Here is a 22,690-nt window from a genome sequence, read left to right on the forward strand (position 1 = left end):
CCGAGACATTACTCCTTCCCCTGGCAGACGTCCGCAGATCCCCCCTCTCACCCAGCCAGGCCTTGCTCTCGGCTGCTATGGCAGAGCCGCAATAACTGCTGTTTGCTTAGAGCCTTGCCTCCCAGGTTCTCCTCCGTCACACAGAAATTGAATATTTTCCCAAATAGTGTTGCAGCTGCGCACAGATAAAGGCAAGTCCTGTTCACATAGCACAAATAATAAGACAGGGTCAGTGTGTGTGTGTGTGTGTGTGTGTGTGTGTGTGTGTGTGTGTGTGTGTGTGTGAGAGAGAGAGAGAGAGTGAGTGTGTGTGTAGTCTTAATTGTCTTAATTATAAAGAAGAATACATGTAAAAAACAAAATGAGAGCAAAAAATAACTATCATGTTGTATCACTATCATGATGTATAAAATATAATAATAATAATAATAATAAGTTTTAATAATTACAAATGTTTGCAATTTCTTTATTATCTTACAATTATCCAAGTGATAAAAAGTATTTATAACAGCACTAATTTAAATGTTTTAAATAATAATAATGTGTAAAGAAAAATCCCACTACAGGGAAGTAGTCGCTTTATTGACAGGCGTACTGGGCGTGACCTGAATACACATTACTAATAGCACACAGCAGATCTTATCTGAAACCCAGCTAGTGTTTTCAACACGACGTGAAATATACAAGCAACGATCAGAAAGCAGGCCAATATGTTACACCCAATCGTTTTATGACCAGAGGACAGTTTTTACGACCCCGTTTCGCACTTTGCACTTCCTTTTCTTCCAAACACCTCTCAGAGAAGCACAAAATGGGTGACGCACAAAAACAGAGATGCCAGATAGGCTCAGGGAGGCTGCCACTTAACCAGTGCACAGAGCGCTATACGTGAGAGCCATCGGCTAATAGCCATGTTGTTTCTCGTCACCGGAGTTTGAATTGACCCTTTACGTTCCGCCGCCTATGTCCCTTCCAGTGTAATGTTCTGCTCTGAAATTATTTAGGCAAGCAGAAAGTTTCACCTGCCATTTGAGGGGCACCGAATCCCCTGCCGCACCAGAGGCCTTTGACAAGTGGAAACAAATGTTTCTTTTTTTTACAAAATGGCAGGGAGGAGGGAACACGCTGCCGCACAGCGTTTTACTGATTGCCAATCGTAAAATAAAATCAGTCATGAAAGGGGAGGTTTTTTGGCCCACCGAAGGCCTGCACGTTGCATCAAATTTGCCATAGCTTTCTTTTACAGCCTTGTTTCCTCCCTCTAATGGGGAGCAGTTATCTGCACAGTATGACTCCATGTAGGTGGTTTAGCAACGGCAAAGATTGCATCTGAAAACACCAAACCACAATTGACGCGCCAAACAAGCAATGGGATGTAAATCCAAATGATTGAACTGCCTGCAATCATCTACTTCTGACGCATTCACAACCTCAATCGTTTGCTTGATTTTGCTACGGAGTAGCTCAGGTGGTGTTCACCGTGAATGAAGGCACGACATCCCTAGTGCAACGCCAGCGCAGACAATGCATTCAGCCACAGTGCAACCTTTACATCAGTCATATGGAGTTGCCAACTGGAAGCTCAGACAAAGACAACGAGCAGATTTCCCCGCTTGTGAGCGCGTGCGACACAAAAACAAAGTGAGCAAATGTTGCCACTGGTCAGTATGTGCGCACGCTTATTGAACTAAATCCAAAACAAATTACCTTGATGAAGCCAGGGTGGAAGTGCCTGGCTTGTTGGAATAATTAAAAAATATGTAGAGGCTATGAAAGCTGCATTATGATTGTTTGGTGCACCAGTCACATATCCATAGTTCTGGGGGTGCAAGAAATACTGCAGCAGTAAATGAGGCAACAGTCGGTAATGTCCCAAATTTTGATGCGTTGACCCAATCACACTTACTGAGCCTTTAGTCCCGTGCGCTGTGAGAGTGTCACATAAAGAGAATAGAGTGATATCTAGCACTTTGTCTGCCCCAAAACCCGTGTAGAAGTGTGTGCTGTGCTGTATTGATCTGGGAGTAGAGATGAACGCCGAAGCAAAGAGGGGCAATCCGGTGCTCTGGCAGATCAAGAGCAGCCGCAGTCCTTTGAAACCGGACGCACTTCCAACTGAAACAAGGCGATAGACCGAGAAAGGTGCTTTCTCTCACGCCGGACTCAACGGTGAAATGCTCATAATGGCGTGCTCGAGCACAAGATATCAAACACCGAGACCACCGAGAGGACAATTTCCATTTTGAATCCGCGTTCACAAGTAGTTTGTATTATTTACAATCAGCGCCTGTTTTCACAGGCTGACAAACTAAAAAAAAAAAAAATTGCTACTGTATTAATTCAGAATGAATGCTTTCCAGCACAAGTTTAATATATTTTTTGTACATGCCACCATGACACGATTTACTCTTTGTGAGGTGCTGTACAATTATCCTGTTGTGTGGAAGCTTTGACATATTCTCTCACGCACAAACAAATACAAGGGAGATTACACTACACACAACATGTCATACGGACCTTGTTACAAGAAAGGAGGGCGATACACAAGGCTTTCAGTTTTACCAGCTCACACACTCATTCTCAAGCATTTCAGGCTCAGCCAAAACCAGTGGCAGAAAGATCCGTCTCCTTCCATTGTGTAAGGGCTCTGACCACTTTGATATGCTAATATCTTCCCTCCGAACAGCTGGAATTTGCACTTGCATTAATTCGAACATGTTATTGTGCACAAACATGTGAAAACGGAGTTCCCCGATAAAGAGGCTTGGAGAAGAGGTGTTGCTCTTGGAGCCTGATTCAAGCGTGTGCATTGGCTTAATTTTTACACATTCCTGAAAACTCAAATAGGCTCCCTTTGTATTTCGCTGAATGTCACTTTGTTATGTATGGTGGGGGAGATAAAGCCACTTTATCCTCCACACACCGTTCTTTTGATTTGTCTTAGAACAGGTTCTATTTAAATGCATTTCTGATTTAAAAAAACTCAACAAATATCACATTTTGCAGGAACTGCATAATCCCCCCCGTTGAACAGCTATTATGAATGTGTTTCTGCATTTCAGACCAATGAGACACATTCAGGGACTCCAATCGAGGCAGTAATTCGTAGCTCCCTTAAAATCTTAAAATCAGAAAGACAACCAAAACAAAAAAAAGAAGCTGAGGACACGTGAATCAGTATCAGTCCGCTGATCGATCACTTAAGATTAGCTGCTGTGCCCCCGGAGCTGCCATGCATCACCGGCTGGCCGCGGTGCGTTTCTCGGGGCCAGGAGAGGCGCGCACACCGCAGCGCATGTGCGCTCCTGCTGCCTGCTCTTTAACACATGGTTGACAAGACGCGTTCGGAATCGGTAGGCCTAAATAATACATGTGCAGTAAAAAGGATCTAATTTTACAGCCACTCTGCGCCGACTGGTTGAGTTAAGTCGAAGAAGCACCCACATATTCCCCCTATTGTTTGCATTTTTTTCCGTCTGCATGTCTCCCTTTGATTGATTTCCATGACATTTCCTCCGCTTGTGGCACCATCGCATCACCAGCTCTGTCTTTCGCCAAAACTAATCATTACATTGGTCGGTGGGCCTTGGCTGATTTCCCCTCTTTCTTTTCTTTCCTTGGACAAATAGCCTAACCCCAATTATAATGGATTAGCCTGTGAATGCTCAAGAATCACACCGACATCGCTTCTCAGGTCACAGCTCCCAGCATAAATCCCCTATTCAAACCAACAAGACCATCAGTGGATTTAAACAAAACAAAAAAACAAAAAAAAGCCTCGGTGACTAGCACCAGCAACAAACTGCTCTTCAACTCTGGAGGCATACATTCCAATTAAATGGTGCTCTACATGTTCTGGTTCACATAAAGGCGCTGCCCCCCCCCCCCCCCCCCCTCACACACACACACACACACACTTTTTGAATAGTTTCCATTCAGCCAAACTCGGCAGCCGATAATCAATCCACATCTGGTTTTGTTTTGATTAATCATTTTTCAGTTAACCACGGTACCTCTCGGGCCATTTAAACGACACTACAAGAAGAGGTGTCCTGCTATAAAGGCTGACCTAATGAAATGAACCCAACATGTTCGACTTTTAAAAAGTCGCTAAATACACCGTGAGACTTGAGTTATATGTCTTGGTATTATTTTTAAATCAGTCCCGAAAGCAAAGGCAAGGCTCCGAAGTGAGCGAGCAATGAAAGAAAAGTTCGCACACTTCCACACCAACTTGCCATCATAGCCTAGGCTGCTGCTTAGGGTCTGATTTATACAAGTGGTGATGGATGAGCCCATAAGGTGCAAAAGGGAAAGAAACAAAAAAAAACGACTCTTACCTTTCTTGAAAAGCAGTGGAGCCAAACAGGCTGAAATGAAGTCAGTTGGGGATGTGAATTTAAAAAAAAAAAGAAAAAAAGTCAGATTGTGGACAGACGGTCTGATGGGAACTCCTCTGCAGCGAAGAGAGCGAGTCTGCAGGTCTGAAGCATGCTCCTCTTATCTGGGACGGAGGCTGGCTATCGGGCGGCAGGTCCCCCTCTCAGCCCGTACATTCCCCTGCAGCAGACACACGCTTCTTCCATGGCAAGCAAGGTGTTGCTCTGCGCTCAGTCCTGACTCATCAGCACCTCGTGGACCTCTGAGCGGCTCATCTATTCTCGGCTCTCCCGTGCGCCGGGTTCGCTCCCGTAGCAGCAGCAACAACAAACAAGAAGAGGAGACGCGGAGAGCTCGGGGACCCAGAAAAAAGAGAAGAAAAAAAAAAGACCCAGAAAGACTGAGAGGGACTGAGAGGGACAGAGTGTGTGGGGCTTTCAGTGTCTGTGTTGAAGGGGAGAAAGACCGATCTCCGCTACTTTAACCGCCGACGCTGCTCTCTTGGCTCCTCTGAATGAGACTGTGAAGACTGGGCAAGTTTCGGGGGTTCGCTTCTGGAAAAGATCCCGCTCACAGTGTTGAGACACTTGGTGGAAGCAGCGCGGAGCGGGCTTCCAGTAAACAGCGCCAGTGCAGTGAGAGCAGGCTGCCGTCTGCGGGAGCTGTCTGAGCGGGGGGGGACTGCACTAAAACCTGACATGGAGTCCACATCCGCGCGGACTCGGAGTCTGGTTCTGTGCAGGAGACTAATCACATCAACTTATTACCGTGCCCGACAGGAATCAGCTCACTTTTTCTTTTTTCTGTTGACTGAAGAAAAGATTCAGCTGCGTCATACAGAAATGAAGGTGGTTATCAATAAAACCCCCCTCCTCATTGTTGTCCCTCTTTTTTTCTGCCTAGAGATGCAACACTGCCTTCCGTTTGGACATGATAGGCCCACGCTGTCACAGTAGGCAGTCCAGCCGATTCAACCAATGACAGAGGACTTATTCTACTGTAATACTACCAAGCATCAAAAGGAACATACAGACAGACCCCCCCCCCCCCCCCCCCCCCTCTCCTCCCCCTCATTCCAACTGGTCCCACAGGATAACACACTGGCCTGGCAACAGTGGTCAAGCCGCTGATGGTGCTGCTGGTGTGTGTAGCCAAGCAGTTTGTCATATCGAGGGTCTCTCCTCAATTGTGGGTACATACAGACAGACCCCCCATGCACTTTTCTTCTCCATGATTCATGACACCATTCAGCAGTCAAGGGGATTTTCGTCAGGCCCCTGTTTCTTCGACCCTTTGACTCATTAAGCTGCAAGTTATGTTGGTGGTCCACAATTCATATTCACTGTAATGCCGGCGATTACAGTTTGATCTGCACAAGATGTCTACGGGACATTCACAGTTTTAATATAGTTTTTTATTAAAACCCTCAGAAAAAGTGAAAATATTTTTTTATCCAAGTGAGAAAATCGAAATTTTCAAGGCCACTGCTGCTTTTCATAATGTCATCAGGGCCTCTATCTTTAAATCGGAATATGTCAAACTAAGCAAAACAAGCAGGTTTCCGTCTGCATTTGGTGAAGACTTGGAACATGTTGTGATCTGGTTGAGGAATTCTGTCCAGAAACATTATCAGGCAGGACGTGGGTACACACCTGGCTTCAATAAAAACTGTCCTTCACCCACGATGTGGAAATGTGAAGTTGAGTCATGCTTTCCAGGTGAAGGTGAACACAGCAGAGGGGCAGACTTTTGTTTTCATAAGCATAATTTTACATATTAATAATACAGACTTTTTTTTTTTTTTTGCAAGGGACAACAAAAGAGAAAACAGATGTAATAAAAGGTCACCCAGTGGCAGGCATCCATATCTGGAGAAATGTTTATTCATAAGCCAAGACTAAAAACACATGTGGTGTCTCTATGGCTGCAGTGTTGAACAGCTTAAACTGCCATTTTGCATGAATTCATTTGAATCTGCTTCCTCAGATTGTCAACAGAGGGCATTAGACTTGTATTGCTAGCCTTCTGAATGAACGTAGTAAGTCATTGAACTGTAAAATTCACAGGCAGATCAAATAAAAACAGGTGAAGACAGAGACATCCGTTTGAATCACACAGTAATTACAATTATTTAGCTAATTATAGGCCACCGTGTGTGTGTGTGACCCCAGCCTGTGCAGTCATTTCTTCGACGAGTCACACAGCGGTTGCACATAAATTGTTTATGTGAAAGTCTTTATGATAAACTGTGATATAATCATATCTTGCAAATGCGGCACAATATTGCATGTAATCACTCACCAAATGGTGCATGATAAAAGCTGGCTCTTGTGTGCAGCTCCCCAAAAAAAAAATACGAAGGTGAAAGACAAGGACAGAAATGATGGCAGCGTTTTAAGCAAATGCGCACTCAACACAACACTGAAACTGTAAGTGTATGTGTGGAGGATAGTAAAGATGTAAGCACAGTGTTTGTCTGTGTCCATTTCAGTTGAAAATGATGGCAGATGCTTTGGACAGACCTCAGTCATCCATGGTGAGAGCAAACATGCCCCCCCCCCCCCCCCCCATTTCCCATGTGGCTCCGAGCCTGCCTCTTAACCTTCAATTGTTCACCTAACAATGCTTATTGGTTCCTTCCCAAAATACTTGCACATGATTGACATTTCAGGCACACATGACCAGTCACAGGACTGCTTCTGACCCCCAATCAGTCATCCTTTCGCTTGATGGACGGACAGAGATTTGGCCAGGTTGTATGCTTCAGAGCACAATTAACAAAGCCACATCTAATCTCGATCACTCAATTATTTGTTCGTTAAGTGCTTTTGACCTTTATTTTGAAGTTTTAATCAATTTGACTGGGCTTGACCTAGACATACACCAACAGAGTTTGTTTGTGTCGTGTACTTGGTGCCACCAAAATAATAAAAGTGTTGAACTTTTGAAGTTCAAAGTGACGCTTCAAGTATCCGAACTCGTGATCTTTCTTTCCCCCCCGCTTCGTTTGCATGAAATCCAGCAGCTTGATCTGTTCCTCCGAACCAAGTGAAACTCCACCACATCACAACTACGCCGACTCTCTCTCCGTATTCTCTCATCAATTTAGTCAAGCTGGCTCTAGCGGTCTCCTTGGATATCAGACTCTCAGAGTAGACTCGTAATCAAAGAAGGCCTCTCTACACACTGCAAACTCGGTTAATATTTATGTAGCCATGGGCAACAATGCAGCGGCGAGCTTTGGCCCCGACTTCTGCAGCACCTCGAGGAGTGGACCTGTTTCTGCACCGGTTGAACTGGGCCAAGAGCTTATTTAGGGAAGCAAAAGGGCTTGCAGGCTTATTAAAAATTGAAGGCATCATTGTGTGTAATAGTGACATAAATATGTTTGCTGTTGTATTGCATATTTCCTGTTAAAGTTACATCTTAAGATAGCTACGTAATCTGTTATCATCTTTCCTCATTATTTATACAAGTATGTGAAACTAGACAGACTGCAGGTTGATACTAACATTATTTTTGCTTTAACTTTGCTGCTGGGGTTAATTCAAAATGAATGGATTACCATATGTAACATGTTTTCATGTGTTTTTCAGTTGCTTGCTCACTACAAGGTTCGTCTTTTGAGTGTTTTTCTCAAGGCTCATATTTTGAGTTAAATACAATATCAATAGGGTGTATACACCAGCAAGCCCCTGACCCAAAATCAATAATGGTTAAAAGAGTAAGATCGTATTGGTCCCGCTCCATTTATTCTCAATAAACAGACTTAAAGAAAGGCAGGCCAGGCAATCAACTTCTGTCTAAACGTAAATCAACATGTGTACGCTGTGAGCTGGCACACCAAGTAAAATATTATCAAATCAAGTCCCAATGAGTGATCTCATCATTCTGCTCAAATTTCAGTTATTTAATCACTCCGTCTGTCGAAAAATGCTGCTATAGCCGGTCCCCCCCCCCCCTTAAAGCGCCCAGGATTTATAATTGACCCAGCAGACAGGAAGCAATTAAAAAGAAGTCAAACACATGAGGGGCTTCGAGATGAAATTTGAAGAAAGCAAGGTCCAGTGTGGGCATGTTGGGCTCTGGCTTGCACAACTGTCAAATAAGTTGAGTGTTAAAAGACCACACTACATAAACAAATCTTTTTAAGAAAACGTAAACATTAAAAGATCTTCTAAACTGTGTTCTATAATCTAAGTTTTTCAGAAATACACTTTCTGGTATCATCTTTCTCAGATTTGATGTATGAGACGCATGCCGGTTTAAACAACCACAGAGCGACGGATATAGGTGAAGAATCTCTATTCAAATGTTTTGTATGGAAACCTAGCCAAGTGGAAACAGATGTGCCTCACTTCTGACCTATAAAAAAAATGATATATGGTCACAAGTAATAAGGTTCAGCAGAGGCCAACGGTTCCAATTTGCTTCACTTTGCCGTGTTGTGCTCTGTGTTGTGTAAATGTGGACATATTTTTCAAACAAAAAGAAGTGGCGTTTTCACTGTGAACCAAGTGAGTGCTCAGTATACTTCAAGTGACCGGGTTGAAAGAAAGATCCATTTATTCACGAGTGCAACACGTTTAAAATCAAGGTCTTCCGTCAAGCACAATGTTATCACAATTATAATTCATCAAGTTGATATATTATAATTTGAAAACAGAGTTGTTCGGCAACAGAGAACATCTGTGATATTTTTTCACTTCTACATTTTTCAGGGAAGTCTAACAATAATAAGCCCACATTTTTTTTTGCATCGCTATTTTTCAATTGTCTCCCCCAGATTTAAAGTTAATCTATCCCCATAATATTCCCACAGTGCTGTGGAAAGTGTAGGACTCCAGATGTGTTATGCCAGTTGCAATAATGCATCAATCAGATGCATTACAAAGAAAAAAAACTATGTCTGGTTCTTCAGTTTAGCAAAAATAACAGCATGATGAACCATCACCTCCATTAACTCAATAGAGCCCTATGACAGAACAAAACACCAACTATACAGCCATCAAATCAAAAATGACCTACGCCTGCTGAAAGAACAAGAGTCTCAAAAGCAGTGATGAAGAGGAGGAGCAGCTCAGTGCGAAGAAGTCAACGCTTCAAAATCTGCCTTCACCTGAACAGACAATAATAGAAATCAACTTTATTGGTGAAGTGTGCAGAGGATAATCTGTCTGCGTTAATACCCTCCAGCGCGTCTTCAATTGTTCTCTCTAATGAAGATGAATACACTGCAAAGACAGAGCCAAATATGTGACCTCACCAGTCCCTTTAGAGGTCAATCATCTTTCACAATAATTGCCTGAAATTTTAATTGAAGCAAAATCTTGCTTAAGCATTCATCATCGTGGACAGACATTCCTCCTTTCAATTTTGCATTCCGATTAATTCCTCTAATTTAAAAGTAACTGCTTTGTGCCAGTATAAAGGAACACAATTATAAGTTTTAAATACATATAGCTTATTTCCATAAAACATTACTGTTCTAAATACAGAGGCTGCTCACCAAGGCATAAAAATGGCCAAGTTCATTGCTGTAGATGCTTATTACCGAGGCAACAACAATCTTTGAAGGTCTTTAAACTTGCAAATGTGACTAAAAAACTTGTTCTTGGGGGCTGATTAGTTTTTCCAGAGGTGTGTTTCCAGCCACACGTCGAACGAAGCACAATCCTTTGCATATGTGCTCGGTCGTATTTAAATGCTGCCAATACCAAAAGCACATTATTTAATACATCCTTTCATAGGTCTGTAATTGCACTCGTCCAAATCGTTTGACGCAATTGTTTATTCAGCCAAATTAGTCCAAATGAAATATTTCCATGCCAATCAAATAGTTTGCTTGATTAGTAGCGTGCTCTTCCTGGCACACCGAAGAACAGATGAATCCAACGGGGGAAAAAAAGACAAGCAAAGGAAGGGCAACTTCAATTTCTGAGGACGGTGAACTAAATTGTTCTGTCCCAATTTCTCAAGAGATACTTTGTAATCACGGCTAATTATTGTTGCATGGTAAAGTGGGAAAGGAACACTAGTCGTTGTTCCAGACTTTCCACGAGTTTTTTCTAAAGTGAGAGATATTTTGAAGATTTACAGAAGTTCTATTGCTGCACACCAGAGACACGATCAACCCGGCATAGCACAAAATAAAAACAAATCTCGATTGATTTGTTAATTTTTCTCTACTTTTGATATTCCAAACAACACACTGCACACAGTTCTACCGTGGGTGTTTTTCAGGCACTCATTTATTTACAGATTAAATTCGTCATTGTGTAGCGGTGGGGAATGTTTTAATACGATTTATGTAACAAATAGTGTCAAGACTGCAATATAAAAACATTTCCTTATGTTTCCTCCATGTAAAGGCCCTCCGGTGAAAAGATCCAGTCAGTAAAAGTACGCAAATATTGGTAGAAAAAGTAAAGGAAAGCTGAGTTATACTATCAATGGATTGTTATACCGATACCTTAATTAATGCATAAGTGGCATATATTGCTGTAGTTGGTTGAGGTGTTGGATGCTATTAAAATGGATTATTTGATATAGGCTACTATTAAATAAAACGGTATTTATATCTATAACAGTGAGTCATATTTTTTAAGATCATATGTTGTGTGTAAAATCTGTGAGGTAGCCTAACTAGTAACTAAAGTAGTGGAATTGATGAAGTGGGGTAAAAATGGAAGCATGAAATGGAAACACTCAAGTAAAGTACTTCAAATTTGTTCTCAAATTGGTACTTGATCGTTTATACTTAGTTGTTGGTACATCAGACAAAGCTAACCCTTTTTTGTCAAGAGTTTCTGTCAATCTGATGCCGCAGAAAAACTATCAAAGATACATGTCTGTACGTCTGTAGTTTCTCACCTATCTGACCTACTTGATGCATTGAATGCTCTCTAGACAGCTTGGGTTATACACACTGTGTGGGTGATTCTTCACAAAACATTCTCAGTAGCAACCCTCCAAGAACCAAATGACCTTTCCATAAATACCACTTGGATTAGACTGCATTCGTCAATTCCTTCAAAGCTAGCAACCTCAAATTCTTCTGCATTAAGGTTGACCAAAGAGAGGACATTTGGACTAAAATAAATACCTTCATGAAAAATAAATGCAATACATGTTCCACAGGCAAAAGAAAATGTGCAATGGCTCCCATCCTTTTATTTTCAGATGATGGGATAGGCTTGCCATGTTTAACCTAACGCTGGGATGTTTGATTAACTGTGTTAATCATTTCCCATCTGCACTGAGCCCCTGCCTCTGCCTTTTGATTAAATTCTGACTCTGTCTTGCATTGTTCATTATGTGTACTTGTCAAATAATAGACTGCTTGAAGGCAAAAAAGATTGTACGTCTTTCAATCTTGATGAGGAAGTGCTTTAATATCATGTCATTCACTTTGCATGGCATGTCCAGGACACGGGGAGAAGTACCTCACCAGCACAACCTTCTCGGGGGGTTTGGGGGGGGGGGGGGGGGGTTATCATCAATACGTCCCGTCTGGTTTTCAACGAGCCTTTTCTCCCTGAGGGTTCATGTCCAGGGTCAAACACGCTGCCATTTGCCCCAGCTAATTCGGAGTACGTATCGAGGACACATGACTGGAATTCAATTCACAGCATGATCTCAAATGATGGTGACTATGAATATTGTTTAAGTATGAGGGGGTAACTGAACAGATTTCATGAATCCACAAATATGTCATGACATACATTTACCACAGATTATTATACTACAGAATGCCTGGATACCATTTCAGATGTCTACTTTTCATATTCCAGAGCTGCGGCCCTCCTTTTTAATTACTTCACAGCACAAGTGAATCAAATCATCACGCTATCAGCCTTCACTAAGGACTCAGACCTTCCAAGATAATGATACCAGCTCCATGCTGTTATTCGGAGGGTTAAGGGTGTGTAACGCCAGGCTTTTCAGCCCCATCTTTGCTCACAGCTCTTAAAGCATACAGTCTTGTTTGTATAGTCTTTAATAAAGAAGCACACTACTTGGTATGCATATGCGGCAGACAGGCGTGCTTTACCTCCTCAAGGATAAACGGGAACCAAACACTCAACACGATTAGCCTTGACATAAGTATAGCTCAGCTGAAGTGAATGTGGAATAAAAGACAGAAAGCAGGGTTTATGGTCATGTAAGACCTTGTTTTGAAACTCCGTTATGAGCCATGATCACCAAATCTATGAGAATAATTCATTCGTAAAAAGGTTGTTTCCAGCAGTCCCAGTCAAATTTCCTGAGTGTGGAAGTAAAATTCATTTGCTTGCATGGTTCCACAAGAATTGTGTACCGATGTACTTTGACTGGCTGCTTCTGCTCAATTGCTATGGCAACGTCGTAACTTCCCTCGCCAGACTGCAGGTTTGTACTAGATCACATGTCTTGCTCCTTTTCAGCGTTCAAAACTACAGCCGCCAACATCACAGAGAACCCAGTTTCAGTTTGAGAGTTCTTTCTTGAGATCATGATATTAAGTCGTTGACAGAAAGAGAGCCAAGAATCCCACCCTTGATATTTTGCCCGTGTTGAAAGAGAATGTTGAATTTTCCGTTTCAAACACTATCTGGTCTCAAAACGAAGGCAACAAGCACAGTTTTCAAGAGGCAGAAACCTCTGGTTCTAAAAAGTGAAGCTCATCCAGAAGTGCCTCTGCTTGTATGCTTTCCAATGTCCAGAGGGGCGACTCCTCTGGCTGCAAAAACAAGTCAGATTGTATAGAAGTCTGTGAGAAAATGACTCTACTTCTCAATTGTGTTTGAGTAAACATTGTAAACATCAGTTTATGGTCTCAATCGCTGGTTTCAATTATTCTTCAACACAGCATGATGTTCATTTTGTAAAGTATGGTCCCATGTAGAGTGAAATATACAATAAAGCAGGGCATGCTTTGGGGCGTAGCTATAGCTTGCGATGAACAGGTCGATATCACGACGTTATCCGTGTACGTTATAGTGTTGGTCGTTCTGGGTTTTCGTAAAAGAACTTAAACCCGTTCACAGTGCGTTTTCTTTTAAAAGAAACGTTCCATAATTCCATAATGTGCCCCAATAGCGAGAAGATTCATTCTTTTTTAACTCCTCCCACTTTGATACATTGTTGTTTCTTAGCGGATTTGTAATTGGACATTGTGTGTTGTGAAGTTTTCATCAACGGCCAAAAACCATGGCCAAAACACCAAACTTAAGGCTTCAAAACCATTGCACACAAACCAATTGTTGAAGTCACAATGAATACGACCACTTATACAGTCAATGGTTTTAAGCCACAATGTTGTCAGGAGTCCTTGTTGGGATCCAGAGACAGAAACAGTGAGGCAGTTCAAAAGGAGCTGCAGAGATCGAGAGAGAGAGATGGGTCAGTATGTCTGTTTTTGTGTGTGTGTGTGGGTGGTTCTCTCCAAATTACTCGAGTGAACCCATAGGTCACTGGTTTGTCATGGTAAACGTAAGCCGGTGGAATTGAGTTCAGGAGCTTTCCCACCATCGCCTCGAGGTGGCAAAGGCTCAGCCACCGCTGCATTCTTGTATGTCTTACCATTAAGACCCAGTGAATGCCTCGGTGACAATGGTCATGTGGTCAATGAGGGTGCAGCAGTGGAAGCAGCCAAGACTTGGGCAAAGGGTGAGCACTCGAGAATGGACTCATTAAGTCACAGCTGTTGTGTTCGGAAACAATGAGGCTGGGACTCTTCTCAAACCTCTCCAGCACCCAAACATTAAGGTGGTGGTGGTGTGTGTGGGGGGTGGTCTGACAACAAGTAGTTGTATCTTAACGTTGTCTCTGTGGACAAAGTAAATATTTATTGGGTTTTGTGTCCAAGTTTGAGAGATATTAGACACAGGAAGGTTGAATTTGAATAGGCTTCCACTTGTCAAACACACAAACATGTTTGTGTGTTTCTTTCTCGTTTCACAAAGTACACAATGAAGAAAACATTTACGATTTCCTTTTCTTTTGTATTCGTCAGTCTTATTTCCCATCTGTATATCTCAAGTGATTCAAGCTAACCTTGCCTTTGAATTCAAAATCCCACTCTATCCCACGCCTCATGTCGACACAGTAAGAGGAAGCCAGAGAAGCAAAGCCAGTGACCTCTCCGTGGTTTGGGGGTGTCAGTATCATAACGCCCTTCCTCTCTTCACAAAGCAGTCCCCTGCTGCTGCAGCCTTGGTACTGCCACGCTAGCACCATTGCACTAGATTGGATTAGAGAGACAACTAACTGTGAGATGGAGCCCAGGCTCACCACCAGCCCCATTTCTCATGTAAATGCCACATGAGTTCATGGTGTCCTCTACAATAGAAGAGATACAACACAGAAAAAAGTTCCTTTGTCTGCAAAATTACAGAAAGTGACATCAGTTTGTGTTATCTTGTTCTTTTGTAAAACTTAAAATCTTAGAGCGCCTGGGAAATAACCAGTGGAGTGAGTCCCTGTCTCATGTTGTAGTATATTACCCTGCAAGAGGTTTTCTTGGAGCGCTGAACTCTGGATTTGCTCTCAGTTTCCGTTCTCCTTTCCGTCCTGGAGTCGGCGGTGTTTGTTTTGGAGCTGACAGCTGACGTTTGAGGATTCTAGATGCCGGCCCACCAGCAGGTATGAAATCTTAACCTGTAACAACAAAGTTGCTACGATCAGAATTTATACTAATGGCTACAATGACAACCTGGCCCATGAATGCTAATACAAGTTCAAAATTGCTTTTAACAGGCTGCTTAACAGGAAAGTGTTTTGGAGCAGAATATCTCCTATGCATGGCTTTAAAATCAGATGTGGACAAAAAAAAAGCTAGATAAACAAGAAAATGGGTGCAGGAAGAGCCAATCTCAAGAAGAGCCAAATCCAAGAATTTCCACTTCATCACTTCACTTCAGAAGCCATAAGTCAAGAAAGCTAGTCTCCAGCTGACTGAGAGGAGCTGACTTCCGCTTAAATATGTATTTGTGTTTAGGTGTCTGCGGATACGTCCTGCTTCTTTCCAGACGAGGTTTGTGCGAGATCACGACTGCACATCTTCACGTGACCCCTCGTCACTCAAGACCTTTCTCGCATTCTCATAACCAGGTCCACCTGGATCCCATCACCAGAAGTCTCCAGAGTGGTTTGTGTGGGCAAAATGTAATTAAAGTTCGTGGTTTCACATGTAATTATCACAACAAAGTCGGGGCCTTGTGCGCCCTGAGTACTTTGTTGAAAAAAGGAAACCAATGTTTGTGTTTATCTTTGTGAATTAGCTCGAACCGACTTTAAAATTAACTTGGATCTCGGAGGGTCTTTTTTTTTTTAAATCATCACAAATCCTCTCTAACACATGCGTTAATGCGCCCGTGCTGAAGCCTCTCTAAATCCTCACGAACTTGTAGTTTGTTTAAAGTGAGGTGCAATATGATAAGACATCTCCGGAGAGGTGGGAGTCAGCTGCTCGGCCCCGCGCCAGTAAAGTGCAGTAGTGTGTATTGGTTAAGCTGGTATTGGACCGTCTCAAATTTGCCCCTTGGTGTCAGATAAGCGTATGCCTCGCCCCCGCCGCTCAACACACACACACACACACACACACACACACACACACACACACACACACACACACACACACACACACACAGCTAACCACTCTCCAAACAGCACCCCCGCACAGCTGTCTCCTTCCCCTGGGAGACTGTGAAGGCCAACTGTGCAGCCACTGAAATGAGCTGCTAATCCCTGTACAGGCTCCCAAGCATATTACAATGCACAGAGCCGCTGGTCCTTCAGCCACTGTTTGAGTGCGTGTGACTGTGTATGCTATCAGTCTATGTGCATGCATGTCTGCGCTAAGGCATGTGTCAATCCGTTTGAGTGTCAGCTGCGTAAAGTAGTGTGTGTACATGAGAAGGTGAAAATGATTGTTATTCCTGTCCTGCGTGGCCTCAGTAATAGCTATATATCCCCTTGCAGGGTTTTCTAAGAGCACAAGCAATTGCTATTGCAGGAAGAAGATTCCACTTCACCCCAACAAGTGCCTCAGCCATCTCTCTCTTTCTCATTCATTGGAGCAAAGTCATTACTGGTGCTTATGAAAGTGAAATGAATGAGAGCGTAAGGGGATGGATGGGAGGTCATGGCCTCAGGGCCACTGGCGAGTGAGGACGCATAAACTCATCACCTGGTACTGATGAAGGACCACTCACCTCAATCGCCTTCTCTATCTGTCCACCCTCACCACCTCCGCCAGGTTTTTGCCCTTGCCACAAGGGAGAGCACAAAGATGAGCCAGGAGCAATTTTCTACTCGGTTGACGTTGACAAACAGCCATAAATAACACATTTGAAAGGGCAACTCAGTGTGATCACCTGGAATCAACGTAAGTAAATGGAGATGTAGCCTGACTACACAGGGCCAGCATCAGCATGCCCTCCCTTTTGATATCACTCCTGATCGCTGTAATTGCAAAGGTGAGCCTTTGTTTGAATGGGTTAATATTGTTATCATGGTGCTGTTATGAAATCATGCATTTTTAACAAGGAGAGCTGATTTTTGTCTCCAAATAGAAATTGAAATATTCATCAGTGTGACTGAGGCAGCCTGAGAAAAAAAGCTGATCAAACTGATGTTTTGGACGAGGAGTGTAATCAGACACTGCTGTCAATCATGTTTGGACACCAACCCTGAAACCTTTGTCTCTCATCAAAGTGTTCAGAACAGGTTTGATGTTTTGCATCAGTCAGAGTTGTTTGACCACCCAGAGCCACTGAAATGCAGTCATCATCCAAAAATAGCATATGATGAACTTATTTATGTTGTTCAAAGGATGTACAAAAGAGTAGACAGTAGTGACTGCGGTCGAGTCAGTTAAACGATAGCTTATTGCTAATGTCATTAATTAATTAGCCCTGTTCAGGACCAGCACAATCCATTGCACCCACGTAATTAATTCAGTTTTGTCGGTAATGAGAATGTTCGCAACTAATAGAATAATAAAACGCATCAAACTCAGTTTACAAGGCTTCTGTGCGTTTTTATCAGATGACGGATTCAGGTCCTAAGTCTCAATATAAGTGTCAGCCAGAATTGTACACGGACTTTGGTTTGATTAAACGAGGACTCTCTGGTTAAGCAGACACTCAGACTTGCCAAATCTGTGGTTTAAACATCAACAAACACACACAAATAAAATCGTAATCTGCCAAATTCGATGTAAGAGGTTTAAAAATCGGATTGATTGATGATCAGTCCGATGTCTGTCCTCTGACAGTTGAAATGCAGAGAATGTAGACTATAGCCAGTGTAAAAACAAAAAACAAACTGTAAACTGAATATATACCGTTTTTAACCTCCACTAATGAGGACAGACTGTCAAAGGGCCTGCAACGAATTTCACCGCTTTGAATTCCACTGATACCTTGACTGTCTACAAGCATAACAAGGGCCATTTTTCACAGCTACCTGTCTGTGACACATCGTCCACTTATCCATCAGCAGGCCTCAAAACGAAAGCATTTGCCGTGAGTTTTCATATTGTGTCGGTGACATCTGGCCAGTCATATTTCACTTGACTGTTCAAGGGTGGGTGTGAATATTACAATGAAACTTCTCTGAGTAAAGCAAATTCTCCCCATGAAAAAAATTCTCCAGGACACAATTAGTTCGAGAAATAAGAAGTCAACATCCTGAACAATCTTCTTTCAGACCAGTCATTGCAAATGTAAGACAACCTACTTGTGGATTGATGGACGTCTGCCAGAGTTGGGTGAGACAATTGTGCACGTAATCAGCAATTACCCTAATGACTGTGCTGACATACATTGTGGTGTAGGGTTCCAGCGTGTGTGTCAGGGGGCTGGTGTTGGGAGAAGGGCCAGGGAGGACGGGGGTCTGCTGAAAGCCCCGTCGGAGTCTCTGAGTGATGGCTTGTCAACGAAGCACTCCTGTTTCAGACAGAGTCAAGGCTCAGGTGGCTCCGGCGGGTCCTTCTACCTCCACATGGTGTTTCTCAGGTCACGCCCGTCCGGAGCAGTGCCCGCTTTCCACTCTCCTCCATCTGCAGCACATTGCTCGCTCTGTTTCCTTGTATTTACTGGCTTTTTAATGTTCATTTTACCTTCCTCAACTCCCCAGTTGAGCAACGTAAATCTCAGATATGCCCAAGGCTTTCTTTGATCTTGTTGGTCACACCCAAAAATACAGTTTTCCGCTGCAGCTTCCACTATGGAAACGTAGTCAGGTAGAAAATACTGAATCTGCATTTTATATATGTGGTTTAATGTGATCAGTGGTAGAATAAGCATACAGCATACAATAATCTTAAGTAAGAATACAGAAATGTAAAATATTCCATTACGATTGCCTTTGATTTCTTACTTTAGTAAAAGTACAGCATTATTAACCGCAAACTCAACTCAACTGTATTTATGTGGTCCTTAAACGTTAGTGCTTCACAGAGCAAGATTTAAACAGCACAGACAAAGGGTGACAACACAACTTTACAACAATAGCATTTTTCAAGATAAAAAACAAACAACCAAATGTTAACAATAAATGAAGTCACTAGAAGAAATGAACAAGAAAGATAAAAAATATTATGAAAAGAATGAGTAAGGCTGAGGCTGTGTTCCCACTAGAGCGACATGTACAACAAAACGACCAAACAAAGCCAGCCACATTGTCGCAGAGTCGCCGTTGAAGTGTTGCTAAAGCCCTTATTGACGCACTTATGTTGTCAAATAGCGTCAAAATTCTTCCATTTTTTAGACCTAATGGAAGATGAATTGTGGGGTAAGAGAAGGGGACACGACAGGGTAATACAAAAACGCTTTACTGCATCATTGGAGTCCCGTTCAACAGATTTGGAGCGTGTCACGCAGCAACAAGTGTCTAAAGTTGTAGCTCCATGTCACCGGCTTCCATTGACCTTCTTAGTTCCTACCTACATAGAACAGCTCACAACAAGGTGTGTGTGGATCATCTTGAGTAACCGGGTCATGATTTCTGGCATTTTTTGGGGTGCTTTGAGCACCACAAGGCGAGTGCCTTATAGTCCCATTATATTCAAGAGTAGGCAGAAATCTCTACGGTCAATATCTCCAAAACTAGGAAACTCACACCAAAACAATCTAGATTGATAAATAACTCTGCAGGTAAGAGGAAAAACGTGCATTTTTGATTTTGGGATGCCCGTTTTAAGTAAAAGCCAGGCTGAAAAGATATGCCTAAAGGTTTCTTTTAATAAGCATGTCCACTCAGATCTTCAGGCAGACTGTTCCAGAGACTTGGGCCAGAGTTGCTAAAAGCTGTGTCCCCATTCATTTTTGTTGAAATCCTTGGGAGGACCAGGAGGCCAGATGCAGATGATCTGAGGGACCTGCTATAGGTACCTATATAATAAGCATGTCAGCAATGCCAGAACATTCAGTGATTTAAAAACTACACGGAGAAAGGTAAGATTTACCTGTTGAAAAACAACTTTCCAGTCAGTGTACCAAAAACTGAGGAATCTAGATTGCTTTTTGGGAGAAGTGGTCTCACCATGGCAGTCTTTAAAGGAACAGACAAGGTGCCTGTGAAAAAAGAATGGTGAACTATACTTAATAATTCATCCGAGAGGCAGTTTAAAAGAGTCTAACAAAACAGGGTAGGTATGGGGTCAAGCGAGCGCGTAGAGGGTTCTAACTCAGAGAGCACATCTGTATCCGCCAGAATATATATATACGTATACATATTTGAATATATACGCTTTCATTTAAAGAGTGAGTCATGAGGTTGACTTGACACATGCCGAAATTATTTCTAAAAGAAACCGAGAAATCTGAAAGAAAAACAACTGATTTGTGGTTGATTTTCGCCATGTGCTGCTTGCTACTCAAACATCCCCTATTTTGACACATCATTTCAGCAACCAAATAGTTCAGCATATCAACAAACCACCAAGTATGAGAGGTCTATTTGCCTTCATGTGCACTTGACAGCTTAACTATTATCATACAGGAATGTGTGCAGCAGTACTTCCAATTAGTACGTGTAAATGAAAGGGCCTAATAACCGCCGATGAATTATTCAGATGTAACACTGGTGTCACATTGACTTGTTCATACCAAGAGTTGTGATAAAAACAGCCTCTTCATTATAAATGACCACTGAATTACTCATTTGTGTCATGCCTGAAGAGTGATGTGGGTTTCAGCATAGTAAGTACTCTTCAAATTATATTCGGCGGGGCATAGCCTTCGAATTATATTTAACAGGTCAGAGGCTGAAGTTTATTTACTGACTCAAAACAAAAACCAAAAAAATCCCTGAGTATATTTCCAGGTAGCTGCGGCGTGTTTTGTTGAACATACAAGCAGCCGTTTGAGCTGTGTGTACTCATAAGCCCATCCTGCCGTGCATGTATTCATGACATCTTTGGAATTGTAAGGATACATTTGCGGTTGTTTACCTTGCTTCATGCAGATTGCATTTTCATATTGAATTTAGCCTGCTGAGTTGGAGCCCATTCAAAAGTGCAGTGTGCTGTGCTGCAACTAGAAATCAGGGGATCCTGAAGAGAGCTAATGTGCATTTCTATTGGCATGCCAACGCGCTGTTACAGTCTTTGACTTGATAACATCGTTCGTCTGTCAGTGCTATGCGAAAGAAGTCTGCATGCTTCAGAGTACCCAAGCCAAGAACAGCATTGAATAGAGACGACGTCAGCCCCGGCAGAAGCTGACTGAAAAAAACCCAGATGAATTCTTTAATGAAAATGATGTCATCACTTAATTCTCCGTCACGAATTCTGCTGCTGATTCTGTTGTCTCACTAGGAGTGAGTGACTGAGTGAGTGAGTATGTGTGTGTGTGTGGGAGGGAAGTTGTCAAGTTTTGACTGTGACAGAATTTAAATAACAGATTGTTCCTGACCTAATTATGGTACTTCTGCATTCGTGTGTAATGTGCCTGAACCAGCGGAATGATAAATGAGCAGTTTGTGTGCTGACTGATGAGACGGCTGCAAAGCTATTTTGAGTTGAAGACACACAGGGATAGTGACTTAGGCTGGAGCAGCAGTAGCTTTCTTAACCGGTGACTGCTCACAGCTCACCACAGGGGAGGCGTGTCATCGTGGTTCATAGGTCTGGATATGTCAGACAAGAAGCAAAGTGCTTACTGGCTCATGTAGTGTATTGCATGCTACGAAGTCGCAACAACAGCACCAAAGACAGGATGCTTGACTCGGCAACTTTCAAACCTGGAAAAAGTGGAGAAGCAAACAGAAGGAATAAAGAAAACACAAAAGATCATCCATTTGGAAAAAAAAGAGACAGAACGAAGTTGAGAACTGAAGAGAGAGAAAGGCAATAAGAAAAAGAGCGAGAGAAGCACGCAAGAGCAAAAGCTTCCAGCATGAAAGACCCTAACCACTATATCTCCTCCCCGATAAGGCTCCAGAAGCTTATCAGCCAATGGGTAATTTCAATTAAAAGGGGTTTTGCAAGACAAGTGGTTAAATACCTCAGAGGAAACCTGTCACCACGGCAGAGGTAGCAGACTGCCTCCACAAGACAGGGAGAGAGGAGAGGAAGAAGAATACAGAGTGCTGCTTGAATGGCTGGACTTGGCCCCGGTAGCGGCACGTGATGAGCGTTATTGCATTAGCTCCTCGCCAATCATATAATGAACTCTCTGTCAGACGAGACAAAAGTCCGGCCACACCCCTGCAGCACGGCAAAAAGCTAGAAGAATGCGATCGGTAGGATAAACAATGAAGGAGCCCCGAAGGGAGTCAGAAAGAGGCCTTTTGCCAGAGAGAGAGATAGGAAGATTCAAGAGCTTAGCATTGTCAAATGTTTGATTCAGCCATGACCGTGAGTGCAGCCAAACAGATTAGCCTGTTTACCACAGGTTCTCATTTAAGAGATAAATCTTTAAATGTTGGATTTGGCAGAGGGAGGTGGAGAGGGGCAGCATCTATGTCACACTAAGTAGGAGGGGGAGGGGAGGGGGGGGGGGGACATCTAATGCCACTGAGTAACAAAGAGCCAGAAATAAAACTTCTAATTAAGCTCAGAGTTGTCTGAATTAATGACAGCTGTAAGCAGACTATGAGCAATATGCCTCCGTATATCTCTCTCCCAGGGTGAGATGAGGATCGAGCTATCTTCACGTAGACGGTGTGAGATGGGGGGGGGGGGTTGTGTTCTTTGTGGTAGCTCAGTGGCATTCTTGCCTCTCTCCTCTCCTTCCCTCTCCACTCCTTTTGTTCTTGACTTTTACAGCGGGGGTGATGAGGCTCCCCTGGGCCTGTTCAGCTACAGAAGCCCAATCTC

This window comes from Melanostigma gelatinosum (genome assembly GCF_949748355.1).
Source record: "Melanostigma gelatinosum genome assembly, chromosome: 4".
Lineage (NCBI taxonomy): Eukaryota > Metazoa > Chordata > Actinopteri > Perciformes > Zoarcidae > Melanostigma > Melanostigma gelatinosum.